This window comes from Aethalodelphis obliquidens, unplaced genomic scaffold (assembly GCF_003676395.1).
Source record: "Aethalodelphis obliquidens isolate GAN/ISIS:26980383/991018 unplaced genomic scaffold, ASM367639v1 scaffold10, whole genome shotgun sequence".
NCBI classification, from domain to species: Eukaryota; Metazoa; Chordata; class Mammalia; order Artiodactyla; family Delphinidae; genus Aethalodelphis; species Aethalodelphis obliquidens.
In genome coordinates, this window is record NW_020837954.1 from 26,657,528 (window position 1) to 26,672,236 (window position 14,709).

The window sequence follows — 14,709 nt, forward strand, 5'->3', positions numbered from 1 at the left end:
CAGAATAGCCAAAAATAAACTTGTTTTTTTCTGCTTGTTATTCAGAGAGAGTAGCCCAAAAAGAACCTGACCAAGACTAATGGGGTGAACTTGATTCAGCTACTGACTTGTGTGATTCTGATTCTGACATTTAACTTCCTTCCAACAGTATTTCCTCACCTGTTAAACAAGGATCACATTTGTCTGTGTCTCCCAGAGCTGTTATAAAAGCTTGTATAACATATAAAAGCATTTATAATGTAAACTATTCTATATTAGAAGTGTTGGAGCACTCCTTCAGTCAATGAATACATTTTAAGCAGTATTCATGCTGTAGGCCATTTGCTATCACTGAGAAAAACAGATAGTCCTCTATGGGGCAAATTTATGAAGATAAAAAGGTCACTGCTTTGCAAAAATATATTGAAAGCAGAGTCCTCTGCATAAAGTGGTCCTGAGGGTGAAGCCATTATTTCAGCCCAGAAATGTTCAGTTACACTTTCTGCAGGATTTCCAAAAGTGAAACAGAAACCAGCATGCTAGGATTATTGGAAGGTACAGCTGGCTCAGGCCAATGGCTTACCTGTTTGCTTTTATTTCAACTCCTGGCTCAGAGCAGGCAGTATCACCTCTGCTGATGCCTACAGACTATATTGTGCACTGCTAACCTCAGCTTCTTGCTAATGCAGAGGAAGCATCACTACATGGGAAGCATTTCTTACAGACTAAGTTAAAAAGTTGAACGGATTAAGCAATAAATGTTAGAAAAAAGAATTTCTATGCACAGGACATAAGACATTTATAAAGACTCCCAAAAGTTTCAAATATTTCCTGTTTTTTTTAAAATTTATTAGTACCACGCAATACAGTTTGGTGTTTGACAAATACAAATCTAACTAAGAAAAAGAAACAATATTTTTTCCTGGTGAGTGAAGCAGAGAGAAGCCACGTGGCAGGCTTCAAGTCTTTTAATCTCAGGATAATGTGAGAATCAGAGAACCAGAAGGAGTGTCAGGGAGATGTTTAGATGGCAGACACTTAAAGATTTTCTATTTTGTCTTAAAAGATTTTGCAAAGATGAATATTCTATTCTCACCTCAAGTGGTCTAATAATGTTTGAGCTCTCTTAGATCAACAGAGAGCTTCTCTTTGCCTGAGCTCTCCTTTGCTTCAAGTTCAGCAAATATTGCATCTTCACTGAGGAAATGGAAAACATCTACCTAGCATTAACCCCTTGACTACTGTTTAATATACAATGCCGTCATATATTTACATATAAATGTGCAAAATCTACACAGCACCTTCATGAGAATGGAAGGGGAAAGATACCTTTTCTGGGTGAGTGTGTGTCCTGGCAAGCAGAAGATGGCTTACTGTGAGAAAAGCATTCTTGTCTTCCTTATGGATTCAGCCTGAGCCAGAGCAGCTTGGCAAGCCCCCATTGGCCTTCTTAGCTGCAACCCTTTGTGCAGTGCACAAAGCCAACAACCCTATGGAATAATTCTTCAGGACTCGAGGATAATCACTCTCACAGCCCCGCTTTCTGTCAATAACAGTGTCCCACATCTGTTTGTGCTTTAGAATTTACAAAGTTCTTTTAACATTATCTCATCTAATTCCTTCAAGAATCACTTAAGGAGATAGTTCTATTTCATAGATAAGGAAACCTAGATAAAGAAGCTTAGATAGGTTAAAGTACTTGGCTAATAAGTGGCACGGCCAGGCATTGAAGACCAAGCCTTCTGTTTCACATCCAGTCTGTGCTCTACAGCATCAAAGCTATTCCTTCTTCATTCTACAGTTTAAACACACCAGCTTCGGGGGCCATTTTTCATCCATCTATTTCTCCCCACTTATAATTATCTTTGTAGAACCCTCAGTCCCATGTCTTTGTAGAGTTTGGAGCTCCAAAATCCAGATACCAGCATATATATCAGCTCATGAGTCAACAGCCTTTATGGAGTGCATGGTGAGGGGATCCAAAGAACCAAAAAGCTCAGCTCCTGAGCTTGAGGGAAGCATTGTTTTCAAGCTGATAGGAATGTCCCTGTTACTCAAGCTTGCCTGTGTTTGCTTCTCTTGAGAATGTGAGTTACTGTTTAACACTACCATTTGACAACGTTCATCAGAATGTTAATGCCATACTTTCCCTCAGGACTTCCTCATTTTGTACTTGTAGTATTTCATTTTAGATCCTAAGTGCCCACTTCAACATAATCCTTTATCGTATTCATTTTTAATTCTTTTTCTGACATTCAGTGAACAACTTTCTCTTCATCCTGGGCACCTACAAATTTAGCCAATATAGGTCCAACACTTGATTTCAAGTCATGTGCGCCATCTCTCTTAGATCTTCTGTTGACAGAACCCCTCGCTAAGGGTGTTAAATTGTGTCAGGCTATGTCTCTAAATGCACTAGAGCACAAGTCAGTAAACTTTTTCTGTAAAGGGCCAGAGAGTAAATATTTTCGGTTTTGCAGGCCATATAATCTCTGTCACAACTATTCAACTATACCCTCATAGCACAAAAGCAGTCATTGACAATACGTAAGTAAATAGGCATGGCTGTGTTCCAACACAGCTTGATTTATGGACACTAAAGTCTTAATTTCATATAATTTTCACATGTCACAAAATATTATTTTGATTTTTTTCCTGACCATGTAAACATCTGAAAACTCTTCTTAGCTCACAGACTGTACAAAAAGCAGGCTAGGATTTGTCAAGGTTTGCTAGCCCTAATATAGAGACCAATACTTATGTTAGCATATTGTGAGTTAGCTAAATATATATCTGAAAAGGTTTAATACCCAAAATATATAAAGAACTCATACAATTCAGTAGCAAAAAAAAAAAAAAAAAAAAAATCCAATTAAAAAATGGGCCCAGGAAGTGAATAGACACTTTTCTAAAGAAGAGAAACAGATAGCCAACAGGTATATGGAAAGGTGCTCAACATCACTAAATATCAGGGAAATGCAAACCAAAACCATAACGAGATATCACCTCACACCTGTTAGAATGGCTATCATCAAAAACACGAGTGATAATAAGCATTGTCAAGGATGTGGAGGAAAGGGAACCCTTGTACACTGTTGGTGGGAATGTAAATTGGTGCAGCCACTGTGGAAAGCAGTATGGAAGTTCCTCAGAAAAATTAAAAATAGAGCTACATACGATCTAGCAATTCCACTTTTGGGTATTTATCTGAAGGAAATGAAACCACCATATCCAAGAGATATCTGCACCCCGTTGGTCATTGCAGCATCATTCACAATAGCCAAGACATGGGAACAACGTAAGTGTCCATTGACAGATGAACGGATAAAGAAAATGTGGTATATAAACAATAGAGAATATTACTCAGCCATAAAAAAGAAGGAAATTCTGCCATTTGCAACAACATGGAGGAACTTGAGGCCATTATGCTAAGTGAAACAACTCAGAGAAAGACAAATACTGTATGATCTTACTTGTACATGGAATCTAAAAGAACCAAACTCATAGAAACAGAGAATAAACTGGTGGTTGCCAGGGGCTGGTGGTGGGGTGAGGATGGGGGAAACGAGTGAAGGTGATCAAAAGATATAAAATTCCAGGTATAAGATGAATAAATTCTGAGATGTGAAGTACAGCATGGTGACTAAAGTTAACAATACTGTATCATACATGAAAGGGGCTAAGATAGTAGATCTTAGAAGTTCTCATCATAAGAAAACAAAATTCGTAACTATGCGAGGTGTTGGATGTTAACTAAACTTATTGTGGTGATCATTTCACAGTACACACACATATCAAATCATCATGTTGTACATCTAAAACTAATACAATGTTATATGCCAGTCATATTTCAATAAAACCGGGAAAAGAAAAAAGTCCATTATCTTCCTCATATATTATATTAATTTTATACAAAGGTATATAGCCTACTTGATATATTCTTATGAAAAGCCATTGAAATATAAGTAAATAAAAATATTTCATAAATTTTGGATGCCCATGGTAACTGAGCCTACTCTAAACAGTATCACATATACATTGATAAATATTACGTAAATATATAATCACTTATGAAAGAAATGTTTATTAACTGCTTGCTATGAACTTAGATGAAGGACACATGAAAAAGAAAGATGCACTCACTATCCTTAACATTTTGGTGGAAGAAGCTTATATTAAATACACAAACAAATACATCTTCTTAGCTCATAGACTGAACAAAAGCAGGCTAGGATTTGGCAAGTTTTGCTAGCCCTGATGCAAAAATCAATACTTATATGAACATACTGTGAGCAAGGGGCAACTAACTATAACTTTCATGCTCCCCCCTCTCAGTTTCCTGGGCAGTAAAATCACTAGAATCAAATCCTAAAGTCCAGAGGTAGAAATTAAGAAAAATACCTTTAAATGAAATAAGTTTCAAATTCAATCTAGAAACAACTGCTCCTGTCAAGTGTGATTACAGATTGCTCTAGCTAAGTATATTCATTTATTCAAATGAGGTTTCAGACTTTCATATTTCCCCTTTCCCTCCAAACTTTGGCTTCATGAAGTGTTCAGAGAAAGAAATACATGAAAAGCTGTTTGACTCCACGTTCCCAGTAAACAGCTCCAGGCAGTGAGTGCCAGCCACTCCCCATGGTGCCCTTGGCTTGGAAGTCTGAGCAGCCACCTTGGCCTCTCCTTCCCGTCTTAGGTGATTTTAATTCAGCCTCACAGTCCAGGTTTCGTGGTACCTGTCTTCTAGTTTGGTTACACGCCTCTGTGAGTTAAAAAAATGATTCAGATTCCGGACAGTAGGCTCTGGACAAATCTTTTTCAAGAGGGATTTCAAGGTGGTAGGATGAACTGGAGAGAAGGAAAAAGAAATGGTGAAATTACCTGTGACGGAAAATGTAAAGTGGCCTCCAAGACTACCAGCCTCATTAGGACTTTGGACCTGAAAACACTACACGCTAGAAAACGAAAAATCTGTATTCTGTAGATATAGCTATTTGGGGCTTTGGCTATGAGGTCTGGATCATAGACTGTTGCCTAAACTTCCTTTTTTTGCATAGCCCATTTCTAGGAATATATCCTAGCAGAAGAATCCTCAATAGAGAAAAAAGCTTTCAAGCAACAAAGATATTTATTATGACATAATTATGACAGAAAAAGAAAAACCTACATAGGTAACCACGTGGGGAAGACTAAGCTTAGCTGCACATAAAAAAGCTGGATATGAAACTGTAAGTGCAATATGATTCCCACTATTAAAAAGGATATTTGCATAGAAAACATGGGAAGAAAATATTACAAATAATAGTTACCTTGCTCTTTATACTGTTATGCACTTGATATGTACTATTTTATGTACACTGGTACAATCAGACAGAAAACATATGGAAAGGCTAGTGAGATACTGCTTCGAGAAGAGAACTGAACATAAAGTTGCGTGGAAAAAATGAGTGCAATGATTAAAAAATCAAAAACTTCTACACCAAGAGCACCAAATTTAAATACCAACAGGAGCCAAACAGGCAGCATAAAGAAATAAAAGAAACTGCACTGGGACAATTTTCAAATTGGCAAGCACCTGCTTCTTCTGAGGGGGGCTGCCTCTTCTCAGCTCCTGACATTTGGGAATGAATTTCAATTTTTCAAGAAAAATTCTAAATACGGATTTAATGTGAAATCTCTTCATTTTTGCATGTTAAAATTGAATTTAAATCATAAATATATTGCACAGGCCAAATAAAACATGCCAGATATTTTTTTTGGCCCCAAAGCTGCCCATTTGCATCTTCTGCTCTATATCTGAATACACAGAAGCACGCACACAATCAACAGATGCTAGAGACAATTCAACCAAAATGGACCTGAAAACACGACATGTTAGAAAACAAAAAAATCTGTGTCCTATGGATTTAGCTATCTGGGGCTTTGCTTCCGTATAGTCTAAATTTTCTTTAATATGCATGGATACTTTTATCATGAAAGCATTAAAGCATTATTTTTCACTAAAGTACAGAGTTTATCGTTTTTGAAGATTTCTCAGGATCTGGAGATTCTTTTTCTTATTTCTCTCTACATTTTATAGCCATTAAATTAAATTTTTAGCTGTACGCGGGCCTCTCACTGCTGTGGCCTCTCTCGTTGCGGAGCACAGGCTCCGCGGCCACGGCCCCGTGTCCCCTGCATCGGCAGGCGGACTCCCAACCACTGAGCCACCAGGGAAGCCCCTAAATTAAGCTTTTAATTGTTCTTATAAGGATGTTACAGATAGCACCACCAGTCATATATACAAGACTTAAAGACACCAGCATGAAAAATGACAACTATGTAAAGTGGACAGTAAGAGACGGTGTCATTTCCACGTGGCTGCCTAGTCACTCTCTCTCTCTCTCCCCACCCCCTTGCCTTCGTCCTACTCTAACCCAATCAGAGGAAGGACTCATGTCCCTTGAGCCTCCTTTATTACAAAACTGCAGCCCAGGAGGGGAGGAAATGGGAGGAAAGTAACTACACTTAAGAGAACTTATGATAATGCAAGGGAGAGTTGAAGACTTAGAAAAAGTGAAAGATTTTTACATCCTGCCCTGAATTCTTTTAATAATTCTACTTGGAAAGTTGAGCTGTTTCTCCAGACATTTAAAAAAAGGTAATGAAAAACCATCTGCAATTGTATTCAAGACAGAGCTGCAGATGTTGGAGAAAAAGAATAAAGGAAGTGAGATTTGCTCTTTTACAAATTCAAGTGCGATTAAGGGCCTTTTAATTTCCTTTATATGTTCCTTATAAGATCAAAGGGATAGTTCAAGTTTCGCTTTCTGCTCAGAGGTGGCATGCCCTGTGCATGGCAGGAGTCATATTTTCATTCATTCTTTTGCCTCTCCTTGAGAATGTACCCTGTTTTCAGGCCTGCTCTAAGAGCCCCGGGGAAGCTTCCTGCTTGGCATAACAAGAAAGTGCTTGGGGAGGTGGGTTTTCAGGGACTGCAGTGGGCAGGGGGTAGTGAGACAAAGTGGCTGGGGAAGGGTTTGTATACTTTTGAACTTCTGCCAGGACTGCTTCATATTCTCTGGATTTTCCTCTGAAAGGTTACTGTGGTTTGTCACAGTGATGCGCTGGTAAACCTTTAACAACTAGTTCTCCGAGGAAAAGAGCCCTGATCTATAGCATTTGCTCATTTTGTGGTGTAAATGCTCCCACCATAGCTGATTTCACTAAATGCAGAGCCAGGAAGAGAGACGCACAACGGGCTCCTCCAGCTCACCACAAGTCTGTCTTCTGCATCATCATCAAGCCAGAGAGGACGCTCAGCCTGTAAGAAGGGCCTGTTATGAAGAAACCCAGCTCTAGCCTCTGCTTTAACCACCTTTGTTTAGACACAGTCTTACTCTGATCTTTTTTAGCTGATCACATTGTTGAACAATTTTATGTTTCTGTTATTTCTCTCTCCCTATAGTTTAGCTTTTCCATTTTATTGATTCTATTTCTTTGCCATCGTCTACTTCAGAAGGGAAACACTGAATCTGGAATTGCCCCTTCTCTGAAAAAGGTAGAGAGCTCATGTCATGGTCGACAATAAGAGGTCCTCTTGTACTCACTTTGGCAGAGCAGGTACTAAGATTGGAACGATGCAGAGATTAGCATGGCCCCTGCCCAGGGATGACACACAAAATCATGACGTATTCCGTATTTTTTTCTAGGAACCATCTATCTATATGATGGCGCCGAATGATTCAGACAGACGCTTAGGCTGAGGATGTCTTGTTTCTCCGCTTTGAGTTAACTTTGTCAACGCTGCCACCATCATAAGTCTCCTCAGAAATTACTGAGATGACATGGGTGGAATATGTATGGTGCTGAAAATCAGCCTGACTTTACCTCTAGCTTCCTGTGTGACCTGCTGCATATCACTTAAGCCTGTTGGGAATTTTATTTTTCCTACATTGATCCTCAAGCAATAAAAGGTTGCTCATTTCTGACTCATGGGGAAAATATAATGAATGGAAAATTCTCTCAGTTGGATCTGTCCCCTCCTCCCCAACCAAGGCTCTATAGTAAAATAACCTACAGGCCTTTGGGGATGGGAAGGTATCACCTTGTGTTGATTTGGACTCCATCAGGAAATGCAAATCCCAAGCTCATTGGTATCTGCTTAACCTTTTATAGGAAGGGCACAGGAGGAAATCCATCTTACCTGTGCTGCCTATAACACTTTGGTAACCTTGCATTTCATGCCCTTTATATATGCATGCCTGGACCTTTACTGTCTTCTTTATGAACGGAACCACCTCCATCATCATCCTTGTCACCTTTGTGTTAAAGCCCATCATTTATTCCCAACCCCTGAGTGTCTACAAAATGAAATAAAAAAATTAAAGAGAAAAAAAGAGGAAAAGAAGTCCTCTCAATCCATCTAAAACAGTTGTAAGGGTCAAAATAACAATACATTGGCTTAATTTTTACTGCAAAATTAAAACATTAGGAAATATGGTTAGCAAAGGAGACAAAAAATATAAGCTAAATGAAATTAATAAAAATCACCCATAATTCTAACAACCAGATATAACCACTGTAAATAACTGGCATATATCTTTCTAGACCTATACATGTATTTTGTGTTTACAAAATGAGTTTATACTGTTCATTCTGTTTGGTAACACTCTCCTTTCTATGTCACTAAGTAGATTTTTATTGCATCACTTTTAATGATTACAGTGTATTGCATTCTATTGATATACCTTATTTAACCAATCCCCTATAGTTGGTACTTAAGTTGTTTCTTTTTTGTTTTTATTTATTAAAATTTTTTTGTTATTTTTAATTTTTTAATTGAAGTATAGTTGCTGTACAATATTATATAAGTTACAGGTGTATGATATAGTGATTCATAATATTTAAAGGTTATATTCCATTTATAGCTATTATAAAATATTGGCTATATTCCCCATTTTGTATATGTCCTTGTAGCTTACTTATTTTATACCTAATAGTTTGTACTTCCGAATTCCCTCCCCCATACTGCCCCTCCCCATTTCCTTCCCTACTAGTAATCATTAGTTTGTTCTCTATATCTGTGAGTCTGCTTCTTTTTTGTTATAGTCACTAGTTTGTTGTATTTTTTAGATTCCACATACAAATGATATCATACAGTATTTGTCTTTCTCTGTCTGACTTATTTCACTTAGCATAATGCCCTCCAAGTGCATCCAGGTTGCTACAAATAGCAAAATTTTGTTCTTGGATTGGAAGAATCAATACTGTTAAAATGACCATACTACCCAAGGCAATCTACAGGTTCAGTGCAATCCCTATCAAAATACTGATGACTTTTTTCACAGACTTAGAACAAATAATTGTAAAATTTGTATGGAAACACAAAAGATACCGAACAGCCAAAACAATCTTGAGAAAGAAGAACACAGCTAGAGGAATCATGCTCCTTGACTTAAGTTTATACTACAAAGATACAGTCATCAAAACAGTATGGTACTGGCACAAAAACAGACTTGTAGATCAATGAAACAGAATAGACAGCCCAGAAATAAACCCATGCACTTATGGTCAATTAATCTACAACAAAGGGGCAACAATATAGAGAAAAGACAGTCTCTTCAACAAGTGGTGCTGGGAAAACTGGACAGCTACATGTAAAAGAATGAAATTAGAACATTCTCTAATACTATATACAAAAGTAATCTCAAAATGGATTAAAGACATAAATGTAAGACCAGATACTATAAAACTCCTAGAGGAAAACATAGGCACAACCCTGTTTGACATAAATTACAGCAATAACTTTTTTAATCTGTCTCCTAAAGCAAAGGAGATGAAAGCAAAAATAAATGGGACCTAATTAAACTTAAAGGCTTTTGCACAGCAGAGGAAACCATCAACAGAATGAAAATACAACCTACTGAATGGTAGAACATATTTGCAAATGATATGACCAATAAGGGATTAATACCCAACATATATAAACAGCTCCTACAATTCAACATCAAAACAACAACAACAACCACCTGATTGAAAAATGGGCAAAAAGAACTGAATAGACATTTCCCCAAAGAGGAAATGCAGATGGCCAACAGGTACATGAAAAGATGCTCAGCCTCACTAATCAACAGGGAAATGCAAATCAAACCACAATGAGATATCACCTCACACATATCAGAATGGCTATCATGAAAAAGTACACAAATAACAAATGTTGGCAAGGATGTGGAGAAAAGGGAACCTTTATACACTGTTGGTGGGAATGTAAATTGGTGCAGCCACTGTTGAGAGGGGAAGTGTAGTGGGCTGCATCTGGAGTTTAATTGAAGTGGCAAAAATACTATTACAGAAAGTGTAAACAGTGAAATAATTTGTACTTAAAATTATACCCGAGGGGAGAAGAAGAAAAGGAGACACGACCTTAACTCAGAAATGGATTTCCTTAAAAGGTGGAAGCATGCTAAAATGGAAACCTGGAAAGGTGAGGTATCGGGATCTGCTGTCAGGGATCTTGGAAATTTGAGCTTTGGGACTAAGTTTAGCTTCTTCCTGAGAGATAAATGATATCAGCTCTGCTGTTCGGATTGGGAAGGTGCAACTAATAAGTCAGTTCCTGCTGCAATTCTACTATGTTTCTGACAACCCCCATCTCGGTAGCTTAGAATAACAGATATTTATTTCTACTCGTGGTCTGCAGGTCAGCAGCAGCTGCTCCTCTTCAGACTGAATACAGGTTTCAGGATGCAGGTCTGTCCTGCACACCTTCTTCCAGGATGCACACTGAAGGACCACGGGCTCCTAGAGCTGGATCTAACTTGCGAAGCCCCTGAAGTTGGTGCTCGGAAATATCACGTGGACTTCTCTGTCCACATCCCATTGGCCAAAGCAAGTCACATGGCCAAACCCATGTCTGAATTATGGGTAAGTAGACCCTGCGCAACAGGGAAGGGGAGCATAGAAAGGAATACAATCAATTACAGCAACTCTTGAAAGTATTGTACATTAATGAAGGTGTTGCATGAACTAGTTTCCCCTGGAAGTGCTCCCAAGAAGAAAAAAGTGGACAATAAGAGGGAGGGAAAACCACAAAATGAACAGCTTGCTGTATAATTCCCTGGAGGAAGTCCCTCAACAAGCTCCTGACCACCTCTAAGTATAGGACAAGGAAAGTAGGTTGAAAGTGTGGCCCTAGGGCAGGGTGGATCCTGGTTTTGAGGGGTTGCAACTTATACATATAACTTGGGGGACTTCCTTTAAGAAAAAAATACAAAATTACAAATATAAAATTATATTTTAAAGTTTTTATTTAAAACGAGAAAATAAACCACAAATCACGCATTTTGAAAAAATTGATAATTACCAAAAATATCCCCAAATTCAGAAAAATGATTTTTAATTGACTGACTACCTGACATACCACTATAATAGGTTTTCCTAGATTTTTTGGCTGCAAATATTTCGATAGTCTCTGACCACAATTTTGTAATATCACTTCTGTGGAAAGAATACATAGATTTAGTCACTCCTCTAGCATGAAAGCTTCTGACTCTATTCCAAACCTGTTTTTCCTCTACAGCTCTCACACTTCTGGCCTCAGGGACCCTGAGCCATGTTCATAGAATAATACCACCACTGGCCCTGAACCTTCATGCTGAATGAGTTAACACACTGGTTAGGAAGAGCATTCCTGGGAACAACCCAAATATCTATCAACTGATGAATGAATGAACAAAATGGAGTATTATTCACGCATGAAAAGGAATAACATACTGATTCATGCTACAACATGGATGAGCCCTGAAAACACTGTACTAAGCGAAAAATGCCAGGCACAAAAGGCACACATATTGTATGAGTCCATTTATATGAAATGTGCCAAATAAGCAAATTCAGAGACAGAAAGTTGATTAGGAGGGGATTTAGAGATTAGGAGTCAGCTGGTGGGGGGCAGGGAGAGAACAGGTAGTGAACTGATGTGGCTTCTTTCGGGAAGTGATGAAAATGTTCTAGAATTAGTTGTGATGGCTGCACCACCTTAGGAATATACTAAAAATCACTGAATTGTATGCTTTAAAAGGGTCAAGTTTATGATATATGAGTTATAGCTCAATTTAAAACATTTAAGAAGAGAATTCCCGAGAGCTACTCGTATATTCAAACCACCAGAAATAACTGTACCCAGAGAACCTGCAAACTATACATCACACTGAACCCAAACTCAATGTGTGTCTTTAACACTCCTTTAGCCAGACCCCAAAATACCCCAAAATATCACATGGCTGCCATGTGATATGAAGGGATGGTGATGGAGGGAAGTCAGCATAGAAAGAGACTCTGGTTTTACTCTTGCAAATTTTACAAAACCATGTGACCAGGTGAACACATCATCAGGGCGTAAAACTATCCTTTCCCACCCAGTCACCACCCTACTTCCCTAACCCCACCCCTGTGTAGGTCACACACATTTAAGTTTTAGAAAACAGTCAAGGGGTCCTGGATCTTTTTATACAGCTTCCTGAAGGCAAACAAAGCAAGGCTTTCTTTCTTTTTTTTTTTTTTTTTTTTGCGGTACACGGGCCTCTCATTGTTGTGGCCTCTCCCGTTGCGGAGCACAGGCTCTGGACGCGCAGGCTCAGCGGCCATGGCTCACGGGCCCAGCCGCTCCGCGGCATGTGGGATCTTCCCGGACCGGGGCACGAACCCGTGTCCCCTGCATCGGCAGGCGGACTCTCAACCACTGCGCCACCAGGGAAGCCCCAGCGATGCTTTCTTAACTAAATTATTAAATCCTATTTACACTGTATTAATACCTGAATAAACCGACATACTTACCCTTTAAAAAAAAATGGAGAGAGTTTTAAAAGGTTTCTTTTGTTGTTCAGGACCTTGCAATTTTCCCCCTTCTCCATGAAATAAGAGAGTAGCCCCTGATTAGAATCTCTCTCAACAGGGTCTGACCCTGCTCAGAGGATCAACGCCCAAATTTCATCTCACCACCAAGGTCTAATGAGACTTCCAGAGCCCTCCATATCCTCTCTGCTCTTCTGACTCAGCCCTCAGGCTGACCCTCACCCACGTGGAATCCCCTCTCCCCAGATGTAGCCCTAAGCATGGCCTGCACCTGGCTGTCTCCCGCTCAAGCCTCTCCCCTACTCAGCTGGACTGGACTCAGGTGTCCATAAATTCTCCAGCTGAGTGGACCCAAACTGCATCTCAGCCTAGAGGAGGAGCCCTGCCAGATGCAGGGGCTTGACATCCACTCACGTGGGGATTCTGTAATTTCAAACTCCAACAGGCAAATACGTGGAGATATTTTTCTGTGTTTCTGACTTTGAGCGGCCTATTTCCTAAAGGACAAAAAAAATTCTTTGGATGCAAACTTCTAACTTCCCACTCAGATATTAACAGGAAATCAGTTTTAAGAAAAATAAATTGTCCCTGCTTCCTAACCAGAAGTTCATGTCCTCTTCTTGTCTCACTTTTGGCAAAGGTGGGTGAATAAGCACTAATCTCAATGGCCATCGATGGGTTGGCTTCTGAGATACCTGGCTAGTTTAGCCCAAACTGAGACTTTAATTCCAAAATGGTGTCCTAAGTACAAGTTGAAGTTTCCTCTGAGTGCCTAGAAATAATTTTGCTTAAAAACTAGATTAAGAATTTAAAGGATAAATGTTGAGGCGGTTGGATTGAAAAGGAAATCTGTAGACTAGACTCTACTGAGACTGCTGAGAACGGCAGGCACAGACTACTGGGGGTGGAGGGTACACCTGGAGGCTACACAGACTTGCAGCAGAAAGGGCTCCAGGGCAATAGACAAGGCATAGAAACCATAGCAAGAGCAGCCAGGAAGCAATGATGGGGTGTCTGCCCACAGGCTCTATCAGGTCAGAGACAGGGCAGCAGCCAATGATGACCTCAGGAGGGACTGGTGAGTACCAACATCTAACAGACCAACCACTAAGGTGCCCTGACCTTAAGGTGGCACACCCTGTCCTTCCTCCTCCTGAAAGCAGGCCAGGAGGCAAGCTACAAGGGCAACTCTTGCCTCTTTCCCAGGCAGGCCATGCAAACAGATGCAGCAGAGAATCTAACGGGAATCTCAGTCACAAAGCTAAATTCACAATCAAGGAACATGAAGTATTCAAGAAAATCAACCTCCATGAGTGAGACAATGAACTAAAGCAATGGAAGAACTTATATATGATGAAACAAGGTTAATGGAATAAACAAAACTTATTAATAATCAGCACTTAAAAACTAGAACCCTATTTCCTCATTCTCAGGCCACCAATATTTCCCCTCTTCAAACTGCAATCCATTCCAAAATAGGGCACTCCCTATATAGTAGGAGCATTTTTTAAAAGTAAATTTATTTTTTTATTTTTGGCTGTGTTGCGTCTTTGCTGCTGCAGGCGGGCTTTTCTCTAGTTGCGGCGAGTGGGGGTTACTGTTCATTGCGGTGCACGGGCTTCTCATTGTGGTGGCTTCTCTTGGCGTGGAGCACCGGCTCTAGGCCCGTGGGCTTCAGTAGATGTGGCACACGGGCTCAGTAGTTGTGGTGCATGGGTTCAGTTGCTCCGCAGCATGTGGGATCTTCCCGGACCAGGGCTCGAACCCGTGTCCCCTGCATTGGCAGGCAGATTCTTAACCACTGCACCACCAGAGAAGTCTCAGTAGGAGCATTTTTTAAATATTTCTTTATTTTCCCAAATAAAAGCTATTTGGGGGAACTAATTGCATTTGAGT

General features: G+C 39.6%; 1 non-coding gene across 1 annotated transcript; it reads left to right on the forward strand.

Annotated features, from left to right (window-relative positions):
• Positions 1-7,560: 7,560 nt before the first annotated feature.
• LOC113623072 (U6 spliceosomal RNA) lies at positions 7,561-7,664 on the forward strand. Its single transcript, XR_003433765.1, has one exon. It is a non-coding gene; the product is annotated as a U6 spliceosomal RNA (small nuclear RNA).
• Positions 7,665-14,709: the final 7,045 nt, after the last annotated feature.